This window comes from Anabrus simplex, chromosome 10, assembly GCF_040414725.1.
Source record: "Anabrus simplex isolate iqAnaSimp1 chromosome 10, ASM4041472v1, whole genome shotgun sequence".
NCBI classification, from domain to species: Eukaryota; Metazoa; Arthropoda; class Insecta; order Orthoptera; family Tettigoniidae; genus Anabrus; species Anabrus simplex.
Window position 1 is genome coordinate 78,171,759 of NC_090274.1, and position 13,235 is coordinate 78,184,993.

Sequence of the window (13,235 nt, forward strand, 5' to 3'; positions counted from 1 at the left end):
ATTTGCCAGATCAACCGGGTTTAATTTGAGAAACATGAACGCGCCTAATACGTTTTGCTACAGGATCACTTACCAAAATTGAAACGGGAGACAAGAACTCCAACACCATGCACGGGCCTTGGTACCTAGGGGCAAGTTTTGCCGAAAACTTATTCACGGCCTTACTCATTGGGTAGCACTTAACATACACGAGATCACCAACATTGAATTTTGACGGTTTCCGACCTTTATCGTACTGCCTTTTGACCTTTTCGTATGACACAGCTAGATTCCTTTTTGCTTCGTTCCAGATCTTTTGAACATCATTAGGCCTAGATAGGTCTGGGAGAAGATCCTCAATACACAGCAGGTTAGACATAGGGGAGTACGGAGTATAGCCAAACATTAAAGACATAGGCGTCTTACCATGGGACTCATGAGTAGCGGAATTAAAAGCATGGGCCAACCAATGCAGACAGGAGTCCCATTTGGACTGGTTGTCATGATGATACGCTATCAACGCAGATTTTAAGTTCCGATTCAACCTCTCTGCATAAGAAGGATTTGGATAGTATGGAATAGTGGTGACATGTGAAATGCCCAACTCAAACAGATACCTTTTGAAGGAGTTTCTGGTGAAAGAACTAGCGTTGTCAGATACTAAGAACTTATGTGGACCAAATGATGCAAAGATGGAATTTAGACAGGAGATAGAGGTACGTGAATTAGTGGACCTGGTGGGAAAGATCCAACAGAACCGAGAGAAGGCATCTATACAGACAAAAATGTGGGTGTTTCCCAATGAAGATCGGGGGAGGGGTCCTACGAAATCTATGAACAGTCGTTCCATGGGGCGCGAAGCTTGTGATGAAGACAATAATCCCACCCGGTTATTCAAATTAGGTTTGCTGATGGCGCAAGATTTACAAGATTTGACCATGTTCCTGATATCACTATCCATTTTCTTCCAAACAAAGAATTGCCTGATTTTCAAACGAGTTTTGAAATTTCCTAGATGACCGCCAAGGGGTGAACAGTGGTAATACTTGAAAATGACAGGTACCAGAACTTTAGGAACGACAATTTTGGAATTATGGTCCTTGCGACCCTTACAACAGAGAACACCCTTAGATAAGGAGTAAGGTTTTACTTCGATCCCGCTACTGATTGTATCAATGATCCTTTTCAGATCCGGATCAGTTTTTTGATGATCTCCAATTTCTTAGTACAGCAATGGGGAATCGGTGAGGATAGCACTAACTCCAACCGTATTGACAGCAAGCTCATCGACACACGGGTTGGCTTCCGCACAAGGATTACCTTCAAACATCCTGCTCAAGCCATCGGCAATGACGTTCTCAGACCCACGAATGTGGCGAACATTGAAATTAAAGGATGAGATCCGTAATGCCCATCTAGTTATCCTACCGGTCCTTTTGGGTCGGTTCAACACCCAAGAAAGAGCCTGATTATCGGTCTCCAGATCAAAGTTGACGTGTTCAATGAAAGATCGAAATTTCTCCAGAGCAAACAGCACAGCTAGACACTCTAGTTCATAAATGGAGTACTTAGACTCCAGATCATTGAGGACCCTGGATACGTAGGCCACGGGCCTACGCCCATCTTCATGTTCTTGTAACAGAACGCCAGCAATAGCACGCCCGGAGGCATCAGTTTGGACAATGAAACGTTTCTCAAAATCAGGAATAGCTAACAAAGGTGCATTAATCAGTGCGAGCTTCAATGAATTGAAAGCTTCCTCCTGGGCTTTACCCCAAGTAAATTTTACATTCTTTCTCCTAAGGTCGTTCAACGGGGCAGCCACTTCAGCAAAGTTAGGGATGAATTTTCTAAAGAAATTGACCATACCAATGAATCGAGCAACACCCTTGACGTCTTTGGGAGGAGGAAAATCCCTAATGGCTTGAGTTCTGGAATGATCTATGGAAACGCCCTCAGAAGAAACTACATGTCCCAAGAAAGACATGCTGGGTCTGGCGAAAGCTACCTTTGATAACTTCACAGTAAGGCCAGCTTTCCTTAACCGTAGCAATACTTCTCTAACGTGCACCATATGTTCCTCGAAGGTATTCGAATAAATTAATAAATCGTCCAGGTAATTAAAGACATAGCTGAACTTAATGTCAGAGACAATGGAATTTAACAACCTCGACAACACTGCTGCTCCACAGCTGAGCCCGAACGGAAGTCTGAGGAACTCATACAAGTTCCAGTCGGTGATGAAAGCAGTGAGGGGAATTGATCTCTTCGATAAAGGCACTTGGTAATAAGCCTGGTTCAAATCCAGGACTGAAATATTTCGCACCTGAGAACCATCCAAAACAAGTATGAAGGTCAGGTAGGGGAATAGATTGGAGTACAATCTTACTATTTAGGGCCCTATAGTCAATCACAGCACGATAACCACCAGAAGGTTTGGGTACCAAGAACACTGGGGACGCATACGGGGAAGTCGAAGGTCTGATCACTCCGTCTCTTTCCATTTGCTCAATGATTTTCTTTAGTTCCAACATACGGGGTGGGGAAAGGCGATAAGGAGGGGATCGAACAGGCTGCAAGTCAGACAACTCAATGTCATACTCGAGTACGTCGGTCAAGCCTAACTTGCTAGTGAACACATCGGGAAATTCCTTGCAAAGATCACGAACTTGCCGTGCTTCGGCATCTCCTAAATGATTCAGGTCAAGCCGATCGATGTCACTAGACTCATCTGACTCAGGGTAACCCGCACACAAAACTTTAGGCATTTTTCAAGGGAACGTTAATCAATTCAAATTTCAGGTCAGGAGAAAATTTAAAAAAGAATTTCCGACACTGAGGATCCAAAACGACACCGGCCCAAGATAGAAAATCGGTACCCAGAATAATGTTACATGATAAATTGGATGTCACCAATCACTTGATCTTCCAAGTGAAATTCCCAATCCTCAACTTGACCTTCACAGTCCCCAAAATATTTAAAAACTGACAATTAGCCGAAACACATCTTAGATTAGTGGGTTTTATTTCCGGAAGTTTACACGAGGATTTCTTTTGACAATACCAGGCATAATTCATCAAGCATACTACGCTTCCAGTATCAAGAAGGGCATCTACGGGTTCATTGTTGACCTCGACGAATGTGCACGTGCCAGAGGAGGGGGCATGAGCAGAAATACTATTGCACCTTGGGGGACACACCGGTCTTTTACGAGATTCAGGGTTTACCAACTTAGTATGGGCAGGCCTTGCCCTTTCCCATTCTAGTCATTGAGTACCATTTCCGTCTACCAAGGGGCAATTTCTTTTAACATGCTGTCTAGAGCCACAGGAATAGCAAGCGCCAGGACCACGTCTAACGTCAGGGCAGGAATTTCTTAGATGATTTCGGGACCCACAGTTGTAACATTTACGGGCATTCACTACTTTAGGTGTTGACGGAAGGACGGGACAATTGGTAGTAGTAGGAGGAGGGAAATTCACAGGTCTGGAGGCATCCCCATGTTTGACATCTTCAGCAAAGGAACAGGCCTCTTCCAATTCTTGAAAGGTAGTAGGGCAACGGGTTAAGGAAAGATAGGAGCGGTACGCAGGAGATATTCCTTTTAAAATTCTTGAGACCATTTCACATTCTGGCACAGAAATTCTAAAAACCTTGCAAAAGAATCGCAGATCCAGCACATAAGTTAGCAAGTTCTCATGCAGGGACTGGGTCCGGAAACAGTGTAGGGGCACAAGACTTTGGAGAGCAAGAGAGGGAATAAATTTGGAAAGTACTAGTTCATGAAAGTTGCTAATTGATAAATTTTTAGAGATAGCTTCAGAAATTTCTCTCTTTAGAATCCGTTCACAATGAGGGAAGAGGGCGCGGAAAATCCCCAAATCATCAACTGAGTACACGTTACCAGTCTCGGTCAACTCCACCAGAAACCGTAGGAATCGAATACACTCATCGATAGAATTTACAGAAAAGGACTTCACTCCGCGAAAAACTTCCTTTAAACAGTTAGGCGATGACGCCGAATTTAGCTTAGAGACTAAGGTTTCCAGTAAAGGAGCAGTCACACAACACGAACCTTGGGCATGGGACGAGGACGTAATTTGGTGGGAAGGGACACTCTGGGTAGGTACAGTAGGGTTAAGTCCAGTAGAAATAGAACAATTCTCCATATCTCTGTTAATTAACAGCAAATCTAGATCAGAGGTGATTGCAGAAACCACCGTTAACAATCTAGCACATTCTGACAAAAAAACAGAATCAGGCTTAATGGATAATATATCCTGAATTCGGCCCGAGTAGTGGTCAGCTCTGGCCCTCAGCCGGTTTACTTGGGCTTTGGACGGAGGTAATTCAATAAATTCTTCACGAATAATGTTAATTTCGTTAAGATTGTCACAGATTAGGTTAAGGTACTCACCCACTCGACTCCTGTCAATAGAAAATACATTAATGGGGACCTGGGAGTTGGCTGACAGCAAGGCAGCGCACTCAGCGACAGTACGGGCAGGTTCAAGGCCACGAATGGATAACTCGTACTCCAGTTCGGCACGACGCAGGAAAGAGGGGTTCGTAACGGCACGCGCCATGGTAGCAAACATGGAACAAAATAATTAAAAAATTATACAAGATCCTTGCACTCCCTTTTACAATAGTTATTGACAATAACACTTTTAGCTTCTTAATTTTTGATTTCCATCCACCAACATTCGCTACAGCACTGCACCAAGCAAGGGTAGGAGGGGAGGAAAGTTAGGTTGCACAAGGCAGAAACAACTGAGATTAGGTAGCAGGGCAACAACAACAACAACAGGTCTGCTACCACTCAAATCAGGTTCAGAACAACAGTGGAACAACAAAACAACCACCGCTCTGATACCACTCTAACCGGCACCACCCTCTAGGACCCCGGTAACATCCTAGCGGTGATGAGGTTAATAACCTTACCCACCAGCAGAGCAAAAGGAAGAGAGAGAGAAAAAAAGAGAGAGAGGGAGAGGGAGAGAGAGAGAGAAAGAGAAATAAAGAGCCTGGTGAGAAGGTTGCTATTGTGTCCGCCCCAAAAGGGTAGATTAAGCGAACACAAGAGAGAACAAGGGCGAAAGAGAAGTAACAAGTCACAGTACCTCAAAAAAATTCAAGGATTAAAACGACACCAGCCAACAACATGATACTAAAATTACCCAAAAGGCAGAAAAGAGAGACACTTACCCAAAACGTGGAGGAAAGGCGATTTAAGGCCCGTGGACACCCAAACAAAGAAATAGTTGCAGCGCTGCACCAAATGTGGTAAATGAAAACCAACTTTTAAGTGATATGAAAGAAAACTTTAATAGACATTTAAATGAGAGGTAACATTTCAAAAGATAATATCTGGAGTGGACCTAGGTTCATCATTAAGTCGGATAATACCTTGAACCAGATTGTTTAAAAGAATGTAAACACTCGATTAACAATAATTGGATTAACTTGCAAGAAATTAATATGATTAGTAAATAAATACCCAACGAGGCAGCTTTAAATAAAAAATGCAGACTTCACTTAACAAATAATAAAGGAACTAAACCGTAAAAATCAACAAGAAAAAAACAACAGTGACCTCCATACCTCAACAAGATAATTAAATATTGATTTAAATGTGATCGATCACGCGTTTAAGAGAAAAACAAATACCATGCTTAGTAAACAATCCGTAGTTCCATGACCTTTAGGCCGGTTGCCTTTTAACTTTACCACAATTCGTTCCAATTTCTACCAAGGGCAATTTCCAAGGGCACACGAAAATAAAGGAAGAAGTTACACAATTCGCCCAGCCAAAGAACGAGACGAAACGACAAAAGGTAGGCCGAAATAAATCACTTTATATGAAAGAAATGCCAACGATACCAGGCAACAAAAATATATTCATCCCAGCAGCACACACGAACCAACAACAATCCCCGATGAAAACAAAAGCCCACAACAATTACCCAAACACACGTTGCCATAGTAACGGACAAACAAAGCACCGACTACAAATGAGAAGTAAAACAAACGGTTATAAATTAAAAATAAAACAGAGATCCCAGAAACAATGCAAAAAGAACAAAAAGGAGAAATAAATCCCAGAAGGCAAGGAACCCGAAGGAAAGCTAACCCCGCTACCTTGGAAACTGCGCCTTGGTTCACACCTTATGGTACAATCAAGTGCAAAAAAAAACTTTTACTCAATTTTAAGATAAACATACTAATTTTTTTTTTACCGTGCGAACTGCATTCTAAAATGATTAATTGCCAAAACCGTTTCCTATGGTTCACAGACGCACACGATATCCAGCACAAATTTCGAAGAGGAAGTCTTAATCCAAATATTATTATTATTATCATTACAGTTATCTTGAAGTACGCCGAAACACATAAATCTTCTTGCTTCCCCAGAATTACTTTAATCCAAAACAGTTACATACCTTTGAGTCCAGAAAAATTGGGAATTTCAAACCTGTCCATTGTTATTGAAGACCGGCAACCACGAGGCCGTGAACTAAAGTTGTTCACCAAGGATCCTGGAGGATTGTCGTAGCAAAAACATAATCCAATGAAACAGTAGGAGGCCAGCAACTAATGAAAGAGGGGTAATCCCTCTTAAGTTGGGTTTCATGGGGGTTTCAGCACAACCACCCGCCGCATAGCGGAACACTCACATACACGTCTATCCATGGCGGCTACAGCATGCCGACTCCCTCGGAAGTCGTTGCTAGGAGTCCACAGTAGACTCGCGTCACCACTCGCGCACGCGCAGTAGGCGCAGACCAATACTCCGTTCAACAGCGCGCGGCATATCATAACAAAGGGGATATTGACAAAAGCCGATTGACATAGAATCTCCAAATGGCAACACACATGCCAGTTCGAAAAGGTTATGGGGGGGAGTCTCAAACTACTTAATACTGTCTCATCATTAAGCCCCATTATAGTCCAGTCAAGATGTACGTCCGTGCTTGCAAAAGGTTCGGTCATTCTGCTTTTTTAATATGCTGTTAGGACCTAAACCAATATTAAAAAATCATGAAATTTTCGGACTTTTTATGGTTTTGCTCAATATTGCAGTGAAGGAAGGGATTGACCGGTATCGTCACTCTATATACCTTTAAAGTAGACTAAATTTGCTACAATTTGAGACCAGGGGTAGTTCTATACAGCCACGGGTTCCCATGATACAGTTCTTCGAAAGTAAATTTTTTCCAAAATGAAAGGGACATGTTCAAGATAAAACCTAAACTTTTCAAATGCAAATAAAACAGCAAGTGCCTCAAGTTCATACACAGAAAATTTGCATTCAGTATCAGAGAGGGTTCTTGATGCATAACTAATGGCACGTCTACCAAGTTCACTATCTTGCAGTAATACAGCAGCAATAGCATTGTGAGAAGCATCGGTTTGTAGAATGAATTCCTTATTGAAATCAGGCATAGCTAAAATAGGAGCATTGCATAATGCTAGTTTCAGGTCATCAAAGGCTTCCTGTTGTGGTACACCCCATTGAAATTTTACATTTTTCTTTCTTAGGGAATTCAATGCAGCAGCTCTCTCTGCAAACTTACGGACAAACTTCCTAAAGAAGTTTACCATGCCAATGAATCGGGCAACGCCTTTAACATCTTTAGGTGGTGGAAATTGCTGAATAACAAGAGTCCGACTCTGATCAATAGCGACCCTCTTTCCAGAAATAATATGACCTAAGAAGGGAATTTCAGAAGATGCAAATTTTACCTTAGAGGGTTTAACAGTTAACCCAGCCTTGTGAAGTCTGGTCAATACTTCCTTGAGGTGTATCAGATGATCCTCAAATGATTCGGTATATATTACGAGATCATCAATATAGTGATAGATGTATTTGAATTTAATGTCACTAAAGATGTTGTCTAACAGCCTCGTCAAAACAGCAGCTCCCGAGGTCACCCCGAACGGTAAACGGTTGAATTCATAGAGATTCCAGTCAGTAGTGAAGGCAATAATCTTCTTAGATTCTTCCTCCAATGGGACTTGGAAAAAGGCTTGATTTAAATCAAAGGAAGAATAAACCTTAGCGTTAAGAAACCATGCGAAGCATGAATGAATGTCAGGGAGAGGGATAGACTGAATGTTTATCTTCTGGTTCACAGATCTGTAATCAACTACAGCTCGAAATCCCCCTTGAGATTTGGGAACCAAGAAAATAGTTGAAGAATAAGGAGAGGTGAATTTCCTGATGACACCTTCCTTCAGCATTTGGTCGATAATTTCCCTTAATGCTTTCACTTTAGGTGGGGATAGACGTTATGGAGGAGATCTCACAGGGGTTGGATCAGTTAATTTGATCTTGTATTTAATTACATCGGTAACCCGTAACCTATTTTTAAGGACATCTGGAAACTCGTTGCATAATTCCCTTATTTTCTTAGCTTGAAGGTCATTGAGATGTTTGAGATTAAATGAAGGAAGATCAGCCTTTTCATCATCATCAAAATAGTCCTCACATGGTACCTTATTATTGATCAAAACAAATATTTTCTTCTTTAAGAGATTCAGAAATTACATGGTCAGGACTAGTGAAATTGTTCTCAATGGGCATCTGACCCTGATAAGTAATATTCTTAGTAGAAACTGAAGCAGAAATTACATTTTCATTGTTATCAAGATTGTTTTCATGAGTCATGTTATACTTAACGTGTTGACAAAAAGGAAAATTAACTGAAGGAGAAAATTAATAAAAATACTGATCTTGGATGTTTAACACCAAACCAGTGTGATACAGAAAATTATGACCTAGTATACCATCACAGGATAAATGACTAGCAACCAAGAAACTGAACTTCCAAGTATATGTTCCTATTCTAACTTTTACTTCAACTGATCCCAAGATTTTCAAAGCAGTAGAATTTGCAGACCGGAATGAAGATGTAACCTCCTTAATATCAGAAAACTTGCAGAAGGACTTAAATTTTAAATACCAAGAATTGCTTAACACAGAAATACAACTGCCAGAATCGAGTAACATACATACAGGGACTTCATTGATGTGTGCACAAACATAAGGCAAGGTAGATGACGGCTTAGGAAAATCTTTCAAACATAACTCATTAACAGAATTTTTTGCAGGATAATTTTGATCAATATTAGAATTATTCAAATCCTTGTTAACCATAGTACCTTTTAGTCAGAAATGATTACTACTAGCTTCATTAGTTCTTCTAGCTAGGTTTTTCTAGGACAAATCCTCCTTAAATGATTATTTGAGCCACAGTTGAAACATGTACGTTGATTACTGTTGTTGAGTTGGACATGGTGGAAAGTAGGTGGTAATGATTTTAATGGAGGTGGGGTATTAAATTGTCTAGAATAATCAGCATACTTCACATTCTCAGCAGTTACAGAAATTTCCTGCAGTTCTTTAATAGAATTAAGTTTATTAACAAAACATAGGTATGACCGATATGCAGGTGAGATTCCTTCGATGATATTACTTACTAGATTCCTTTCAGAAATATCTAGTTGGAAAACTTTGGTATACAGTAGTATGTCCTGGATATAATCAGCAAGATTCTCATTCATTCCTTGAACTTGACAGTGATATTTCTGCACTAGGGAAGATAATGCCCGATATGGGATGTAGTTAGTTAATATTTCAGAATGAAAACTCAACGGCTTTATTGTTGGACATAGCATCGAGGATCAGGTTTGATAAAATGCCAATCGAATAGAGATAAATAATTTGGAATAATTGTTTAGATGAGAAATAGAACACCTTAGCCACATCCCAAAATTCAATTAAAATATCAGAAAGGAAATAATTTGTTCCAAGGAACTAATAGATAACTTAGAAATATTTTTAGAAGCGTAGAAATTGGGTGAGGTAAATTTCTGATTGTCTGCTGACCAATACACAAGTTTTGAAATCCACAGACTAAATCACAGGGAACGGTTTCAGATTTATCAGCAGTCCCCAACGAAGTTGCACCATGGTCATTGACCTTAGAAAGAGCCCCAGAAAAATCTTGGTGATCTGAAATTACTTTACTGACAGGATTACAAGCCAGAGAATCAGAATGAATGTGCTGACTGATACTTTTAGCACTAACATCAGGGGTAGAGTGGTCAGACTTCTCAGTGTCATTAGTTGCTCTGTCTAAGAAATCATTAATATCACACAACAAGGTAATGGACTTGTTCAAAACATGATTACAGCCATCTTTTAGATGAGAAGGAAGATCAAATTTCAAAAGATCTCTGGTTCGATCAACAAAATGTTTAAGGAGGTTATTCATACGTCTAAATTGAATACCAGAAGATTCACCTTGTTTAAGAAAATTAAAAATTGATTCAGTCTCATCAACTCTATTTAAAATCAAGGACAATGACTCACCAGCAGTCTTCTCAATACCATCAGGTATCACAATGGATACATCCTCTAAATCCTTTAACAGTTTTATATCACCAGCCACTGTTCCAGTAGAAGAGTGATTTCTGATGCAAATTTCATACTCAGGCTCCTCTTTACGAATGAAAATTATAATTGGTAATCTCCGGGCACCCATGGTAAAGGAAAGAGAACAACAGGATTAGCAATGCAGAAAAAGGTACCAATCAATTAACGGAAATAATTAATTAACAAATTAGTTAAAGATCACAAGGTCATGATTGCAATATTCTGCTACCACTGTGACGCACGATTTGCTACAGGTTACAGTTACGGTTAGGTTAGGATAATGATACACAGTGGCCGTCGGTTATATTTTGATACAGTTAGATTCATTTATAGATAGTTACGATATACAGTGATACACTGCTATGGTTAGGTTAATATAAATACACAGTGACGGTCAACAAGAGGTACTGAGACGGTTAGGATTCCACCAGCACTAGTTAGGTTAATGATCAAACTTAAACATGTTGGGCACGGGAACATAAAAACATTTTTAAACACTGTAAGGTGCTAGGTTAGAAAACATACCACATGAAACTCAGAGGAACTCCCTAGTTAATAATCCTTTTAGCATAGAGAGGTGCCCAAGCAAAACAGTCAACATACACTCATTTAAAACTCTGTACCAAAGTAACGGTGGCACCAAAAGAGAATATAGATATAATGACACAGTAAGACTCAAGACACAGTAACGTAGTAGGGGACAGCCATTTAACAGATCAATAACAGTAAGAAACCCAGTGCACAGCGATTATCCAAGATTGTGCACCCAGTAAATCGAAATAAATTACCACATAGAGTCACCACACGGAAGCAGTTGATGTAATAAGTAAATACAAGTAAAAGGCAAGACAACTTACCTCAAAGGTGAGAATGTGGAAGGTGCCTTAGGATCTTTGCAATCATGACCTTAATTAAATTACCCAAGTAAACCTTAGATATTAGAAAGGATAAGCCGAGGATCTTTAGAAATATCGGAATTTAATTAAAACGCAAAATGAACATTACACGACGTTAAATAAAAGAATAAGTCAAGGCTTTTTGAAACCAAAGATCAAAGCATGGAGCAAATAGATAATTAATTAATCGAAATAGACTCTCAACCTGAAGCTTAGATCCTTTCCAACAAAACAGAGATGGCCTAGGCCACTATAGCTCAATTGGTAGAGCAACCGATGCGAAATCGGGAGGTTGTGGGTTCGGATCCCACTGGTGTCTGGTTGGCCATTTTTGTTCTGTACTTAACATCTCTTCAACACGTACTAAATGTACGTAACACGACCTAATATGTTGAGAGTCTGTTTCGATTACAATGCGGTCGTGAAAAATTCAATATTCATAGATAATTAATTACTTTAAATCGCAACCACCAAGGAGAGAAATGAAACCAATCTTAGCACGGTGTTATTCTAGAACAACCTGCATTAATTAACAGGCCTCGGAAATCCAGCAAACCCCGAAAACGCAAATCAATGGAAATTCACAAATACAAGGTACCGGGTTGGTACAATACCAAATAGGTTAGCACGAAGAAACAGCTAAATTCGGAATTAGGAATTAAATCGCAGGAAATTCCATCAATCACACCACCAAGGCAGTGGAGTGCAGGAAAGGGGTAATTCGGCAATACAATCACAACACTTCAGGAGCGTAACAGTGCAAGCAGATATTTCTGCTAAATACAATATTCCATGCATAAAATCATAGGCCAAAAATCCAGAATGGCATCACAAGCACTGAGAAGTAGTTACCGTAAAGGTCCACACCAACTCAGTAAGAGCTTTCCTGGATACGCAGAAGTTACTGCCGAATTCAATATTTCACGCACAGAAATCACCGGGAGAGATAACACGGATCCCCCAATAAACAACCAGATACCGAGGAAAGAATTAAGGAAAACCAATAATAATAATAATAATTCCCCAAAATTCCAAGTCAAGCTCAGAACAACCAATTCCAACCGTAATCTGTGCCAGTCTCCAACCAACTCACCAGTAATCGCGTAAAATCAACAGTCTCCATCAATATCATTAACAAGAATAGTCACCAAGACGACCGCAAATTAAAATTAAAGACAGACAGTCAACGAGTGACAAAACACAATTGAAAGGATTGGTATTCATTTTCTCAGCTCCCTTTAAAACAATTAATAACAATTTACCATCCAGGGTGGTTGGTGATAAAAGTTAACCTTACAGAACAGTTAGGCATGTTTAGTTTTTCCTAAGTTTCAAAATGGGTATTAACCCAGATGCGGAATTACATTCTTTCAAAACACATGTTTGATACCTTCCATAACGGAAGATCTAAATTAACATAACTGACCATTCAAAAATTAATACGAGAACAGGTAGAAAATGTGTTTTAGGAAAGAGGTCAGTTATGGACTAATGATCAAATGAGTTCCAGTTACTAGCGAGATGCCAGGTCGGGAAGAGAATTCTGAATAATAATAATAATAATAATAATAATAATAATAATAATACAAGCTCAATTTACGTTAACAGATACAAGTAAAAATAAAAAGAACCGAACTTACCAAAATTCCCACCCAAAAGGGGTGGAAAACCAGGGTAAACACTGGAGAAATGTAAGCACTTACATGACGCGTCTGTCTGGTACAAAGACAGGATGTGTTTCATATAGACTCATTACACTACACCAATCCACATGTGTCAGTGCTTGTGCACTACAAAAGAATGATACCTTTATAGGACTCTATTGGATCCTCATATATAATACAAGATAAAAATTGCATTAGTGCAATCCTTGTTTTTGCCCATTGGCAGCATGGCCCGAAGTTATCAGTGAAATTAC